Here is a 17,424-nt window from a genome sequence, read left to right on the forward strand (position 1 = left end):
AAATATTTACTCTGGCCAAAACTACAACATTTCGATGAATCACTTTCAGCCTACTTACTATAATTTAGATTCTCAATGTCCACAGTAACTTCTGTTTGACCACAAATTGCATTTTATTTCTTAATAAATATGTACTTTTGTAATATACTCACCTTAACGTAACTGCGAGTCGTTCTTTTGATCCTATAGCCTCTCTAAAAGGTGTATTATTTCTCACTATTTCAGGTTGTACCATATTAAGAAGAGCTTCAAACTTCTCAAAACTCATTCTAAAATATTTAAAAAAATTTTACTTTATCCTCCATTAAATCCGGAAATAATGTGTGAAATTCACCCCAGGCTAATCGTTTTTTACATATATTATGGATCCATATTTTGCGTTTTTTTCTTACGATAACCTCTTCTTCCGATAGCAATTGACTAATAATAACAATTTCTTCTTCATCACTTATTGTATAATATAATATTCACTAAGTACGACTAAGCTCTTGGACCGGTTAACTTCGTAAGCTCACCGTGAACTGAAAAATTCGACGCGTTCACTCACCGTACAGTGTACGCACTTCGAAAAAAAATGCGATTCGGAAGGCGCGTACGGCTTGTTCGCCTCTGGCTAGTCTGCGCTTACCTTTAGACGTTCTTCGGGGGAATTTAGGTAATTTTTTAACTGATCCCGCACTAGAAACACTGCATATGTTGATCGTCCACGAAGGCGACTTGGTGGATGCAGATTTGATGAAAGACTTGTATAACTGTTTGTAACTTATAACTTCATTTCTCCTTATAAAATTATGTAAAACAGATGCGGCCATTATGATAATAGTAAGGTTTTCTGGCTTTCCTTGAAGTTTTCTGCTGAAAATACGAATTTTTTATTGTAAAATACCGAATGCGTTTTCGTATTCGTTGCTCTTACATCTACAGCTATAAAGTTATAAGAAGCATCGACTAGAGCAAGAAGTACAATGGAGTACATTTTTTTGTAGTTCCAGTAGAGACTACCTGATAAATTCGGGACCTGTATAGTTACATGCTTGTCGTCCAATCAAAACCCGCTTTAGAAAGGCCAGAGCGCTCACAATAATTTTGGCCTGACGTTATCATATGTAGGCACGAACTTATAAATATACCTGGACTGCCAATTCAATGAAAAGTAAATGACCTTTACTAGGGGGCCGCCATTTTGCGTGATTGTGTCCTTTCGATGTTGGTCACTCAGACAAATTTTAGTTGTGCCAACTGTAGGGAAACAAAACAATTATAGTTTTTGAGAGGTTATGTTTACAAAAATACAAAAGAGAAAGTTACATATAGGTAAGAATTTAAGATAGTTGCGTTAGATCTGTGATTTTTCTAGTATTTCTTTAAGAATTTTGTTAAAATTTATGAAAGAAAGTAATTCTCATCTAAAATGAGACAAAGTTTCAATCAACTTGGAATAGATGCACGCACTTGAAAATATTTGTTTTGTATTCTGATAATCTTGAATCTTATAAATCCTAATACCTAATACCATGAAAATCACGATATTTATTTAAATGTTTGTTTGTATTTACTTAACAAATTCAGTTAAAACACCGAACATAAACTAGAATAGAAGGATCACTCTAAGCGCCGCCCAAAATGTTGCCTTTCTCACTCGCTTTCTGATGCTACTCTTTTTTGCTGCCCGGTGGCGACTGCGTTATACAGGGGCGTCTTCAATATTAGAACTATAATAGCGTTGTGCGGAAATTTTGTACTTTAAAAATGCCGGCGATATGTTGCGTAGATGGCTGCAGGAGTAAAAGGGGATATACATTTTTTTAAAAATAAAAATGGATTAGTTCACAGAAAAAAATACACGCTTTTCTTCAGTATTTCTTAAATATCTCGGAAAATTGAGATCCTACAAAAAAATCTAATAAACAAAAGTTGGTTTAAAAACAAAAGATTGGCTTTTGTTTAATTTATCTAGGTGCTATAGGCGCTAAGATACAACTGTGTGAACATAACCCCTTTTTTTAGATAACAAGATATAATGACGTAAAATAATAACGTGAAATAATTTTAAAAAAAAACGTTTTTTAGACAAATATCTAGCACATTTTTTCGAGTATGTACTATCAAAAACTTTAAAAATAAACTTGATTGTAAGTCATTAGCATAAAAATTAAAAAAGTTAGGAATAAAATAAAAAAAAATTGCAGTTTTAAAAAAATTTATCAAAAAAAATTATGTATTTATTTCAAAAATTAAAGCGTAGCCTTCTACAACGGACTATATATAGGTACCAATAATATGTTCAAAAAGTATCAGCGATTAAGAGTACATTTTTTTTTTAAATCGTGATTTTAATCTAAAAAAATGCAAAATTTTTGGTAATATTCTGTTATTAGTGGTGGTTTTTAATAGTGAAAGCTATCCGATTTATTATTAGTTGCATTACAATCATTTGAATGATATAAATTTTAGCCACTTATACCGTCTAACCATACTTAAAACTGCATTTTTTTCATCATTAAGGGTGGTTTTTAAGGGTTTAAGTTTCAAAATATTGATGTGTACTATAATCCCCAATGTAAAACTGTATTTATTTTGCATATTTATATGAATTCTAGGTTGTAAAACACCTATTTTCGTTTTATTTTAATTTTAGTGGTTTGTTCTTTCATCCCCTATTTTAAAAGCAAATAATTAGGCATTTAATAAGTTTTTTTTATTTAACTGCCTTTTTATATTTCACTATTACCGAGTTCCATATGCTGAGTGTTGTTATCACATTATTATGTAAATTTTATTAAATATTTAAAAAATGGCTATATTAACGAAGTTATTATTAATTAAGTGTATGTAATATTAGGTAGGTAGTATTACACGCTGCCCGCCGCGATGTATAAAAATATTCCTTATTAAAAATGTTTCAAACACCCCTCGTATCGTAAAGGAATGCCGCCGAAACTAAATAATGATTTACGACCGGGTAAAAAAAGTCGGCACTGTTTAGAAGTCCCTACTTCAAACGGCCGCAAGAGAGTGAACCTACTGTCTTGTTCTTTATACTGTGGTTAAAAACACTTATTTTCTTTCTATTTTTACTATTACGAGTATGTGTAGTGTTTCCACATTAATAATTACAACCATCTATAAAAACCAAAATATAGATGATTTTATGAGGGTTTATATAGTAAAAATATATTATTCTGTCAACAACTCAATATATTATTCTATTATAAACAACACAGACGGACAATTCACAATAATTCGGTTTTGAGAAACTGAACCAAATACCTTTAAATAAAGATGGTGATACATTATTCACGTATTAAATAAGGAGAAAGATACATCGCCTGTTCCACACGATATAGCGACCAAGCGTCGTTTACAAATCGCCAAATTTGCAGCACTTGCAGATTTAAAACTTTCAACATTTTTAATACTTGTTAAGACCTTTTTTCCCATACACTCTACAGTCCTCTACGTAGAGTAGTTTTTCCTCTACACTATTTTTTAATTTTGACGTTTAATACTGGCATACCTATGCAACGTACGAAGACCATTTTTGCCTTCAGACACGCGGAATTTATTTGGCTATCATCCACTAAATACCGTTTTGTTTCAAATATCACCATTTTTCAAGAAAATGCATTTCTCCATGAAAAGTCAAAAAAAATCGGTCAGCTGAATACGGCTGTCCCAAGCAGAAACACAGTACACATGGTGCCATATTATGGAAAACATTATGCCAAGTAATACTTTTGGGGTAAGCCCATAAGATTTTGCTACAAAAATTGGGCTATTTGTTCGAGAAGCGGATACATGTATGGTTTTGAGATTTATACCGGAAAAAATCAGAACAAAGAAAAAGAAAAGGAATTTGGTTTGGGTGGAGATGTAATACTATCTTTACTAGAGCAAGTCGAATTACCTTCAGGTAAGGGTTATAAATTTTATATGGATAATTACTTTACAGGCCTTCTTCTCTTTGACTATTTATCAAAAAACAATTATTGTGCCACAGGCACAATAAGAGATAATCGTGTAGAGAAATGTCCGGTACAAACTAAGAAGGAATGGAATATTCAGCAAAGGGGAAGCTATAAGTTTTATCGAAATGACACCAGCATGCTCGTACAATGGAAAGATAATAAAGTTGTTTCTGTTGCATCCAATTTTAAAACCACTGAAGTAACTAACACACTTCGTTGGGACAGGGTCACCCGATCTAAGAAGACCGTTCCTCAGCCGAAAATAGTAGCCAACTATAATAAATGTATGGGTGGTGTGGACAAACTAGATGGTCTTGTTGAGGCTTATAGATCAAGATTTCGACAGCGGAAATGGTATTGGCCACTAGTCTTATATTTATTAGATGTATCTGTTGTGAATGCTTGGTTACTTATGCAAAAATTGAAAACAAATCATCCTGACTCTGTTAGTTTATTGGCGTTTCGACGATACATATCGCTAAGTTTTTTGAAAAGTTTTGGTACTAAACCCCTGCGAGGAAAAACCAGAGTGCCTCGACCATTACATGACGTACGATTCGATAATATTGGGCATCTGATAGTCTACAATGAAACCGACCGCCGATTTGCCTTATGTGGAAAAAATGTCAATTCATCTGCGAAAAGTGTAACATTGCATTGCATCTTAAAATTTGTTTCAAGCTTTACCATGATAACTAAAATATAATGTAATTATATACAAAATATAATAAACATGTTATCTTGCTTTAATTATTTTTTTTCCTTATGCCCAGCGTCCCTCTAAAGGGACGCCCTAAAACAAAGGCTCTAGTAAATTAAAACTTAAAAAACATTTTTTTTATGTTTATTAGACCCATAATAAGGTATTTTTTCTAATTATAATTTAAAAATAAAACAAAAACTAACTTTGGGCACTAATGGGTTAAGTTAATATTAAAAACTACTTAGAAGTAGTTACTGTGTTTTTGATATGTTTTATTGAAAATTTTCAGTTACTGGGTTTTATTCCTAAATTTCGTAAAAAATTAAACAGAAAAATACCGTGTATAACCATGAATACTATTGCCGTTCTCACTTTTAATTTACGTAAACAACTTATTCTATATTTAGATTGTAACTTAAGTCGTACTGAATAGTTATGCTGAGTTTCGTAACTCTATGTCAAATAGTAAAGTAAGGCTTTCAAAAAATAACAAAAATGCGTTTTTCTCAACTTTTACTAAAATGCAGTTACTGTGTTTCTGCTTGGGACAGCCGAATATTGGTACCTCCCCGGGCCCGGCTCTCAGGGTACAATAACTAATATGATCTAGCACCCAACAAGCGCGTCTCCATGGCAACGAAAACGGCGATTTTCTTCGAAAATAAGACCATTTTTATAATCGAAATTTAACTACTAAAACCAATTGGAATCGGTCCAAAGTTGATGTTAATCTGTTCCTAAGGCTTTATACTATTTTTCCATGTACAAATCATAAGGTAAAAACCTTTTTTTATACCATAACATCGTCTGAAATGGTCGATTTTGACGTCTACGGGCGATTTTAATGCCGAGTTTTACGGCAGTTTTGATAACATGACGTCAACGTGGATGAATCGGCTCGGTTTTGCTTCTTATTTTAATTGATAAAATGCTTAAATTAGCTCAGAACTTCCTGAAATTGGTATGGAATTATTCAAGAGACTCTGTAGAATCCGATTATGTGCATATTTAGCCGTGATAATTTGGCAAAATTTTGAGGTCTACCGTGTTTTCAAGCGACAAAAGGACGCATACATGGCATTTTGGGTGCGGTAATTACGACATATATATAAATTATTATTATCATTATTATTATATAATAATTACGTATAATATTAATATGTTATAAACCTATAATAATAATAATTATTATTACTCTATTGATATTTTTTGTTTACATTGAATTTCATTTTTAGATATTATGTCTGCTCGATGATCATATGAAAAAGAGCAAGAAGAGTTGTTGAGGCTTTGGGAAATTTCGGATAATTCATCAGAGGTACCCGAAATACTTGATGAGGAACCCATTGAATCCGGCTCTGAGGGCGAGTTTGACGACCACGTTAGCCAGCGTTCTGAGGAGTCTGATTCTGAGCAAGAAATATTAGAAAATGACATTGTCGAGGAGTTTTCGCCTGAAGTAAAGTCAAGGTACTTATGGAGAGTTGACAAAAAAACTAAATAGGTCGCTAATCCAGGAAATAAGGCTGTGCGCACACGTCAGGCGTGCTACGCGTATAGTGTGATGTTGGGAAAAGGTTCATCGTAAATCGAAGGCGTTAGAGTGGTTTTTACTATACATTTATTAGCATCTGACTTACAACTGCCTTACGTCTACAATAATCCTAAACTAGTAACCTTAACTACGCAGCGTCTACGTGCTGTTTTTTATGTAATAAGCATTATATAAATTATAAATATATTGGTGTTGCCTTAACAATCTAGAACACCATACTAAATGGTGTTAAAATGGTGAATTTAGTGCTTGAGGCAAATCCGAAAGATGAAGGTAATTGAATGTTATATAGGCGATTTATATTTCCCAATTTTTAACTCTAAAACTTGTATTTAAAAATAAGTTAGGTTAGAATTATGTTTTCTTTTCAACGGTTTTTACGTAGTTTGCTTGCGTGTTATTTTTGGGGATTTAGTCGGCTCTCACGCTAAGGCAACCAGCTATAAGCAATCTGGCAATAGGCAACACGCAATTTTACATTAAACTTGGGTTGAACCAAAAATATTGCTTGTTGCAGCGATATTATTGCTATAGCGATACATGCACCGTGAAAAGCGTTAAATATTGCGGTTTTGCAAATAGTGCTGTGAGAAGTTTGCGCATTAGACTGTTAGTACTTATTTTATTTTATTTTATTTATTTATTTTATTAAAAAGGCGTAAAATATTTGCGCCGTTCCAGGTTTTTATAAAATTTTTTGTAGAAATAGTGAAAATTCTTGTGTCTTTGGAGTCGTCGAATGACATAATGGTCAGAGAATTCTGGCAATACTGTTATTGTTTTAATGTGACAGGGAACTTAAATAATATTGCGTATTGCCTATTAACATTTTCCAATTGCTTATTGGTGTGCCTTAATGTGAAAGCCACCTTATAGAGGAAAAATTTGTGAGATTTTATTATTTAAAAAACTCTTAATTGCTTTGATTTTTTTTAAGTGACTGAAATTAGTACTTATATGATTAAAATTTGCAATTTACATTTTAAGAATTAATGCGTAACATGATGCGTAAGGTAAGTAAAGATATTGGACATAACTAAATAAATGGTAAGGCCTCATGCTTTTTTTATTAAATTAATGAAAAAATAAGTACCGATTTAATATGCAAGTATTTTAAATTCTAGATTCGATGAACCGATCTTTAACGACTATCGGAAACCAATGTGAATCTAAAGAAAACTTGGATTTTAATACTTATTTTGGTACCGAAGGCAACCTACTAAATAGACTTTCTTCAAATGGAGACGAGTGTCAAATCAAAGATACATTAATAGCTGGCCCGCGTCATGATTCATTAGTACAAGCATCTGCTGAGGAAGTTATATTATTAGGTAGATGCAAATTTTTTCTAGTGTTAGTATTCTAATTTTTTTTATTGTAGATTTTATAGCCAATCAAGATGAACAATATCTGCAAGATTTTGGCGAAATTAATTGCGTTAACAGCCCTACTGAATTTTCTTTAGATGAGGTCAATAATTCCATGCACGGATCGGATCATGAGATAACTGAAGAAACGTTTAATGTAGACCAGCTTGAATTAAATCATGGTAATGTGAATGAAGAAACCGTTGAGGAGGAGCCATTGGGTATAATATTATACTAGTAATAGCAACTATCATGCACTATTAAAAATTCTGTGTTTTAGATAACTGCACGTTAGCAGGGAACTCTGATTATGAAAAGAAAAAAGATGAAAGCTTTAGCGATTTTTCCCCAGACAATTCTGAATATCTTCCTAGCACAGTTAGTTCTTCAGATTCGGAGGAAGATACAGCATCTAATGAAGGAGAAGGTATTAGTGAAAATAATTTAATTGGAATGGAGGAACATCCAGAAGTAACTAGTAAACCTCGGAGGAAAAGAAAAAGGCCAGAATTGTGGAAAAGAAATATTAGGAAAAAAAACAGAGATGAGGGAAAAAAATATGAATCAGTTAAAGGCGTTATAAAACCTGCTGCTAAAATGGGTGGTCCCTGCAAAAAATCTTGTCGGCTCAAATGTTTTGATGTCCCTGAGGCTCAACGGCTTCAAATCTTTAACGCATACTATGGGCTGGGCAACTACTCGCGCCAACGGGATTTTATTCTCTCTAATTCGGAAAAAAACGAGAAAAAAATTAGAACAACTCAGCACGAATCTAAAAGGAAGTATTCAATCAGCTATTTTCTTCCCGTTGATGGAAAAAGAAGAAAAGTATGCAAGCCCATGTTTCTGAGTACTTTAGGTATAAAAAAAGGCGTTGTTGACATTGCCATGGCAAAGCGATCCAACGAAAATATTTCAGCTTCTGATGGCCGAGAAAAGGGAAAGGGTAAAACCTTGAATCCTACTTTAGTTCAAGACATAAAGTCACACATAGAAAGTTTTCCACGTGTTCCCTCTCATTATTGCAGAGCTGATATTGAACGAAAATATTTGGATTCTTTTTTAAATTTGCCTACAATGTATAAGGCCAGAAGCAAAGTTATCGACCTATCGAAATATTTTTAAGGATAACTATAATTTAGGATTTCATGGGCGAAGAAAAGACCAGTGTCGAATCTGTGTGGCTTTTAATAATAAAAAAAATATAACTGACGAGGAGGCAAATGATTTTAAAAGTACATTAATAATTAAAAGAATCCGCCAGAGAGCAAAAACGTACGGACAAAGAAATTGCCGTTACCAATGATCAAATTGTCAGTTGCAATTTTGACTTGCAACAAGTTTTACTTAGTCCTAGTGGCCCCACGAACAATGCCTTATTTTACAAACGTCGATTAGCCACTTATAACTTTACAATTTATAACGTTGGTAACAGAAAAGGAGACTGTTTTATGTGGCACGAGAGCCAAGGAGGTAGAGGTAGTTGTGAAATAGCGAGTCTTTTATTTAGATATTTTAAATCCCTGCCAAATTCTGTAGAAGAAATAAGGTGTTTTAGTGATAGATGTGGTGGACAAAACCTTAACAAGTACTTTGTTGCAATGTGCATACATCCAGTACAAGTAATAGGCAATTTAAAAACGATCCATCTAAAATTTTGGACACCTGGTCACAGCGAAATGGAGTGCGACTCAATGCACTCCGCTATAGGCACTGAATTTAAAAGGGTTGGTAAAGCACTGTGGCCAGGCGATTGGAAGACTATTGCCAGAAGTGCAAGGAAAAGGGGAGATCAGCCCTATGCAATTCATGACATTCAGGGCAATGATTTTTTTGATTGGAAGGCATTTGCCAATAGCCAGTTGACCATGAGAAAAACAGATATTAATAATGAGCCTGTTTCATTTCAAAAGCTCTGCTGGTTTCGCTTTAGAAAGGAAAATGCTTACCAATATGAGTGCAAAGAGTCTTTTGGTGAAGCTAACTTTAGACAGGTGGATTGTAAAAAAAAAACTTTACGTAGGCAGTCAATCAATATTCTACCTTGTTATCCACAGGGCCATCCCATAACTGAGCAAAAATATAATGACCTAATGTCATTGTTTTCTACAAACCCACCAGTATTAAGTCGTGATTATTTTGATTTTTACCATAACTTACCCCACGGTAGGAGGGAACAAGAAGAAGATGATGAATCACAGCAATTTTGTTTACTTTAAGCAACCATAAAAGGATAAAACTTTTAATTTACGTTATTTTAATTATGTATTGTGCCTCTCTTTCACGTACAGGTGAAAGAGAGAAAACAATACAAAGAGGGAAAAAAAATTAGTGCAAAAAGTAGATATCTTTAGTTTTATTTTTAAATATATTTATTTTTCCTTGCATAATACATATATATATATATATATATATATATATATATATATATATATTTAATTTTGTACTAAATGTAATGTTTTCATCACAATAAAGAACTTACAAAAAAATTAAGCTATTTTATTAAATACATTTACTGCAGAGCAGTTCTAATTATATCGCTTATAATGTTTTGCCCATTTTCTCGAAACTATCAAAAAATTGTTGCCTAGTTTTTGCATTCAGCCGACGCACAGCGACTACTTTTGGCAATCTAGGGGAACAAAAGTATTTTTTTAGAAAAAATAGTTCATTTAATTTTTGCTCGAAATATTTTAAAAATATGCCGAACTCGCATGAATCCAAACGAAAAAGCAAAAAATTATAAGTTCTTATCGGTTTAATTGATAAGAATGTAAAGCATTTCTGAAGTGTTTATGTTATAGCAGTTTTTATTTGCAATTTCAAGTAGTTGTAAAAGGCTCGTAGTGAAAAGTGTATTGGTTTGTTGTTTCGGTTCCTATTTTATAAAATGGATGTAGGTATGTACTTTTGCAAACAGTATGATTTTTTTAAAATTTGAGTAGCGTTATATAAGATTTTAATTTTTTTTATTAGATATGTCAAAATTTTTTAAATTTTAACAAATTGATTACAACTAGTCATATATTTTGAGTCCAGCAGATTCCAGTAAAATTAAAAAAATTTATATGGTCCCTCGGCAATGTTCTTTCAAATACAAAAATAAAAATTTGCAACTTTTTGCAACTTTGTTTTTTTTCTCAATTTTTAGATGAGGTTGTCATTACTCACAGAAACCTGTTTGATGCTTGGCGCACCGAGAAATCAAAAGATATCAAAAATGAAGCAATGTATACATATTTTCTGTCAAGATATAAAGTGGATATGCTTCCAGAAGACTCAGAAAATTCAATTAAGGAAAAGCTAAAAAAGTTAGGATACAAATTTGCTGAAAAGTGGGAAAAAAGTTATCGAATTGAAAAAAAATTTCTAGAATTAAACTTCAATTGGCTTAATCAACAAATAAATTTTGATTTGAATGCTAAGCAAGCTGAACAACCATCAACCTCAAAAATGGGAAGACCACAGAAAAATTTTGAAGAACTTTGTAAAAAAAATAAAAGAAAAAAAATAGAAGGATTACTCCAGTCGCACTCAAGAGAAAAAATTTTGTATGCGGCATAAGTGAAACTTTATGCAGAGGGAAAAAGGGATGCTGCTTTGATAGTAAGAAAGGTTGCCTCTGAACGAAATACCGCTGCCACAGCACTAAAAAAAGCCGAGCAAAGGACTTCAACTAATAATAATTTTGAAAATTTCTCAAAGAATGAGGCATTGGCCATGTTCTTAGATGGTAAAATGAGCAGGAGGTCCTATATAAGCGTCTATCAAAAACTAAAAGGTCGTGGTATAAAACTGTTACCCTCGTATGATAAAGGTATAATTGAGGCAAAAAAAAATTGTTATCCTGAAAATATTACCGTGACAGACATTTCTGCAGAAATCATTCTGCAATCGCTGTTGGATCATACCATAAATAGGCTTTGTACCGTTCAGAATGAAGTTCTTAATCAATTTTGCAATGGTGATGCTGAACTGCAACTTTTGTTAAAATGGGGTTGCGATGGAAGCAGTGGTTATACTAACTACAAGCAACGTTATTTAATGGAAAATTGCGAAAATGAAGATGACAGTGCAATTTTTGTAATTTCCCTTGTTCCAATTCGATTATCTTATGAGTCAGAGGGCAAACAACATATTTTATGGCAAAATCCGACTCCAGCAAGCACCCGATTCTGCAGACCAGTTAAGCTTTTGCAAAAAAAAGAAACCGAAGGACTTATTATAACTGAAACAGACAAGATTAAATCGCAAATTTCACAGTTAAAAAAATGTTCTTATGATCTCGAAAATAATAATACTGTAAGAATTACACCAAATCTTTCCTTTACCATGGTTGACACAAAAATTTGTAATTCCCTTTTGCACATTGCATCACAAAAGTGCTATATTTGTGGCTGTGGACCGAAAGAAATGAATGACCCAAACAAATTTTTAAATAAACAAGCCAAGTCAGAAGTATATAGTTTTGGTATATCTTCTTTACATGCACGAATCAGAACAATGGAATGTCTTCTTAAAATATCTTACAGATTAGAATTCAAAAAATGGCAAGCAAAAGGAAGTGATAAAGAAATAGCAAACAAGAAAAAAGAACAAGTGCAAAAAAGATTTAAACAAGAATTAAATATTTTGGTTGACACTGTAAAGCAGGGTTTCGGATGCAGTAATGACGGGAATACGGCCCGTAAATTCTTCGACAATCCTGAAACTTCAAGCCTAATTACTGGAGTGAACCTGGAGTTAATAAAAAAATTTGCAATACTTCTTCAGGTACTATCCTCTGGGTTTGAAATTGATCCAGAAAAATATCAGATTTATGCAGACCGAACTCTAGCTATGTAATTAGAACACTACAGTTGGTACTATTTGCCGGTGACTGTGCATAAAATCTTGGTACATGGCTCAGCCATAATAAAAAATGCGTTAATCCCAATTGGACAACTATCCGAAGATGCGCAAGAGTGCATGCATAAAGATATTAAGAAAGTGCGAGAATACAACACCAGAAAATTTTCCAGGAAAGCTACAATGCAGGATTTAATGCATCATCTTTTAGTGGCATCAGATCCAGTAATAAATAGCTTTAGAAATAAAACTAGTAAACCTTTAAAACAGTTTTCACCTGAGGCTTTGGGTCTTTTAAAAGCACCAGATATGGAATTGGAAAGAATTTATGAGAGCGATATCGATAGCGATAATAATAGTGACAGTGAGACTGATTAAGTCTTTAATTTTTATTGAACTTTTTTTTATATGTGCAGAATAACTATTTAATTTATTTTACATACTATTCAAGTATCTATTGTTTTCAAACCAAAATTTTGTAGCCAATTTTTAATTTGTGTTTAGACTTAAGAAAATATTTATCTTTTTTGTAATATGTAAGCAAAAGAATAATTATTATCTAATTTATTTTAATTAGAAATACTTGAATACTACAATACAGATCTTTAAAGACAGCTTAGAATATTTTCAATTAATAAAAAAAATATTGAGATATTTTTTGTTTTATATTAAAAAAATGTAAGCTTAAAACAGTGGTTCTGGGAGGGGTGTTTCAGGGAGGAGGGGGGGGGTCGTTGGGTATTTTTTTAAAATAACCTAACTATTATATACCCAAAAAGTATTGGAGGGATTTGCTTTTTAAAAGAGTTAATTTTTGAGCACTAGGAGGGGGGAGGGCTTGCCCCCTGCGCACGGTACTGCTTAAAAATTACTTCTCTTTACTAATATATGCATAAAATATAAATTTGGCACACAAAAATTGTGTCTATTACAAAGTAATACTTTTGTTCCCCTAGATTAGCAAAAGTCGTCACTGTGCGACGATATATTTTGGCTAAGTTTTGCAAATATGGGCTAACTACGGCAAAACAAAAAAATGCTCCTAAGGGAATTAATTTAATTAGAAAAAACAATTTAATCAGTAAATTAAAGGTATAATGATACCACCAAAGAGGCTTTTATTTTGGGAAATTGATGATTCTTGTGATATGAACTAAAAATGAATAGTTTTAAAAATTACAGGGTGTTTAGTGCATCACTTGGCAAATTTAATTGGCTGAAAGAAGAGTTGAAAAATGACTTCTTCTTTCAGCCAATTCAATTTAGCAAATAATGAACCCAACACCCTGTATATGTACCTTGTCATCTATTTTTGTTTAAGTTGTTTTAGGTCCTAGTTGCTATTATTTGTTTTTCACTTGTGATATTTGAGCTTAGGATTTTGTATTTTTCTGTAGTTTAAATTGTCATAACTACAAATATTTTGCAGAATAAAGAGAGTTAATAAACCTAACCCTAAATTGAGGTATAGTGTTATTTTTTTTACCATATATTTCAGAAAAAAAAATATTCGGATTAAATAAGTAAAAAAATATAGTGCATACAAATAAATTAAAATGAGAGATTTCTCAAAACTACTATTTAGCAGTTAGGACAACTTGCCTAAGCAGGGCAGTGTAGCTCTATAGATAGTACATAAAACATAAAGCAATGTATTAGTTTATATTTTTCTTTAGTTATTTGTAGTTTATACTTAATCAAAAATTAATTTTTAAGTAAATATTTTCAAAATAATAATATATTTTTAATACCTGGTTGCGTCTTGTTCGAAATTTTTGTAAAAATGTAGGTCTTTTGAAAATAAACGTTTAATTTTTTTTTTTGGTGGTTATTTGTCATGTGTTTTATTTTTATTTACTTTCAGACCAATACAAAAACATTTTTTATTGATAATATTTCAAAAATGTCTAGTTTATATTCGAAACATGTTTGTTTTTTTATTGGGGTATGCTATACCCCAGCTTACCAATCTTGTGACAATTACCAACCTTACCAACGGAGGGTTAAAGACTGGCAAATTTCCGATTAACTAAACGCTGTAAATGTTATATTACACCTTGCATATAAGTATATAATCAGTTTTCAGCGTTTCAAGCAAGAGGTGTGTAACCTTAAAAGAGTAAGGAAATTCAACTAGAGTTATATATCCCTAGTAAAATATGAATAACAAATAGATATCTGTAGGGTCTAACAATTAGTGTCCATACAAGGGTAGCGTAATGTTTTTGCTTCTGACTGGCAACAAACCACTTGGTCTGAATGCTCAGTTACCCATAACCTAAAAACTGGATCGGTGAGGTAGCAACAGGTCAGCCAGATGGCAGGCTTTAAAAAGAGGATAACTGAAGCAGTAGATAGCATCCAGGTGTGGCACTATCGATGGGGAGGAATGCAGATTCTGGCAGCAAGATGTTTCAAGTCTTGAGTTGATGATAAGGTGGAAGACGGTAGTGAAAAGAAGCAGAAAAAGCCAGTCTAAAACTGGAGAGATTTTTTTTAATCTTATTGTTGTGACTTAATATTCTTTATTACTTGGGTACCAATGATAGTTTCCTCTTCTTCTAATCACATGCAAGAATATATTAGGTGCAAGAACAGCTATTTTTGTTAAATCTCTCTTTTCTATCACATAAAGAGATATGTAAGTGTAACATAAGTGTTCCTGAAATAAAGATGATTTTACTTAATTATTTAACTGTGGTCATCATTTATTTTTCCTACCTATACCATTGAAATAATATAGCGGGTTGGGGAGGGCAGAAAAACTTACTGGTTTTTCATGTAAACATTACAGCAATGTAGTGTTAAGAGTCTGATGATGACGAGTGAACTCATTGAAATGGATAACTTGGCAAAAGATTGGCATTTTCATTTGTGGAGAAAAGTCTTGGAATATTTAAGAGAATTGGGTAAGTATTCATGTTCTTTTTATACTGGAAAATAAAACTGTAAAATAGCTAATCTAGTGAAAATATTATAGATGATTTAACATATTTAATTAACCGAAAGCATTATGTGAAACTAAAAGATACTTGTAAGTGTGCTAAAAGGGTTAGTCCTTGGACTTCTGTTGTCCTCCCTTTCAGCTAGCATACTAATTTAGAAACCAGATATGTTTGCTGTTCTGCAAAATATTGTAACTTATTAATTTTCTAAATACATATCTTATATGACTTTCCAAATAAATTAAAAACATTGATTAAACAAAATGTATTATGATTAAGCAAAAGAATAAACCAGTTCATAAGTTAAGTATGTAAGAAAATTCAGGTATAAATACTCTCTATGAAATATTTCGGATTAAGTGTATGTACAAATTTAAACTGATCGCCACATATAAACAGTAGCTCTTAGAAAACTGTCCCAATAATATCTGCTTTATACGAGAGTAAAGATTGTTTGCCTAAGAAGTGTAAATGTAAACTATTTATTATAGACATTGTGATTAAAATTAAACATATGTATAAAATGGATAATAACTGCATGCTAATGGCTGCAGAGAAATATAGAGCAAATATGGTTTATGGCTTAAGGAATGAAATGTTGAATAAAACTCAACTTTTATTATAGATCATTTTTCTCTTTAATTATTAAAATTTCCCCAACTTCCAACATATTACATGGCGATCCTGTTAAACCGGAGAAAAATGGAGTCTTAAGTTAATTTTAGTCAATGCAATGAAATCGCAAGCACCTAGAAGAAAAAAATAATAGTAAAGAAGACACAGCCACAATGGGGAAGAATCAGTCTAAGGAGGAGACCGTGATTGTTCAGAGTGGAAACAGTGGTGGAACAACAGCCCAGTGTTGCTTAGTGGCGTGTAGCAGATATCCTAACTGTATTGCTGGTAGTAGTGGTAGCAGTCTGTATTTTTGCTTTTTGTTTTTGAAGGTGGTACTGTACTGTTTCACTGTACAATGGTACAGTGAAAACATCTTGTCGGACTTGCATTGTCTTATTTATTTAATGTAACACAACGTTTCGGTTGGTAAGTATCTCCAACCGTTATCAAGTGTAAACTGAACGTCCTGTTACATTAAATAAATAAGACAATGCAAGTCCGACAAGATGTTTTTTTTTTTGCTTTTTGTTATGTAAGATGTAAAAAACGGTTGGAGAGGAAGATTCGTGAAGATGTGATTAGGAGTAGACCAAGTATAGTATAGTGTAAAAACAGTAAAGTCGTGAAAATGTGTATTGTTTGTGTCCATGCCAGTGCCTAGTGGATTTAGGTACGTCCTAGAGGAAGTCAAGGTATTCCACAGGAATTTAGGGAAAGATCCAGACGATAGAAGGAAGAACGTAGGAAAGACACAACGTTATGTGAGTAAATTAGATATGGTAAAAAATGAATTTGCAGATTTAAAATTAAGATTTAATAGTGATTTACATGAAGAAAAAGTTCTTAGTGAAGTAAGGGAATATGTAAAAAATATAGAAAAATATGTCGAGGCTATAGGTAGTATTTTAGGAAGTAGGCTAAGTTTAGCTCAAACTGAACAAACGGAATCGTCTAAACAGAGCGATAGTAACTCTGCCTTAAATACCGATTGTGGTTGTTCGGAAGAGGAAAAAATGGGGGAAAACTTTGACCTTAAAACAGCAGCTAGCTTGCTGCCTGTAATTAATAGTTCTGAGGTTGTTACAAAGCAGCTCATTGATGCAATTTGTTGGTATGATTCGCTCTTGAATGACGAGGGTAAAAAGTTGCTAACCACATATGTATTGAAAACACGTCTTTCTGAAGGAGCAAAAATAAGACCTAAACAAACATATCGCGATAATGCTAATTTGATTGAAGATATTAGGTTGCATTTTATTTCAAAGAAATCGTCAACTGCAATATCAGTCAAACTTAATTCTGCTAAACAGGGGTCTAAATAGTTAAACAAATTTGGCAAATCAATAGAAGAAATATTGGTTGAGCTTACAATTTCGCAATCTGAGGGTAACACGGAAACTGCAAATATTCTTAGGCCGGT

The sequence above is a fragment of the Anthonomus grandis genome, chromosome 3, assembly GCF_022605725.1.
Source record: "Anthonomus grandis grandis chromosome 3, icAntGran1.3, whole genome shotgun sequence".
NCBI classification, from domain to species: Eukaryota; Metazoa; Arthropoda; class Insecta; order Coleoptera; family Curculionidae; genus Anthonomus; species Anthonomus grandis.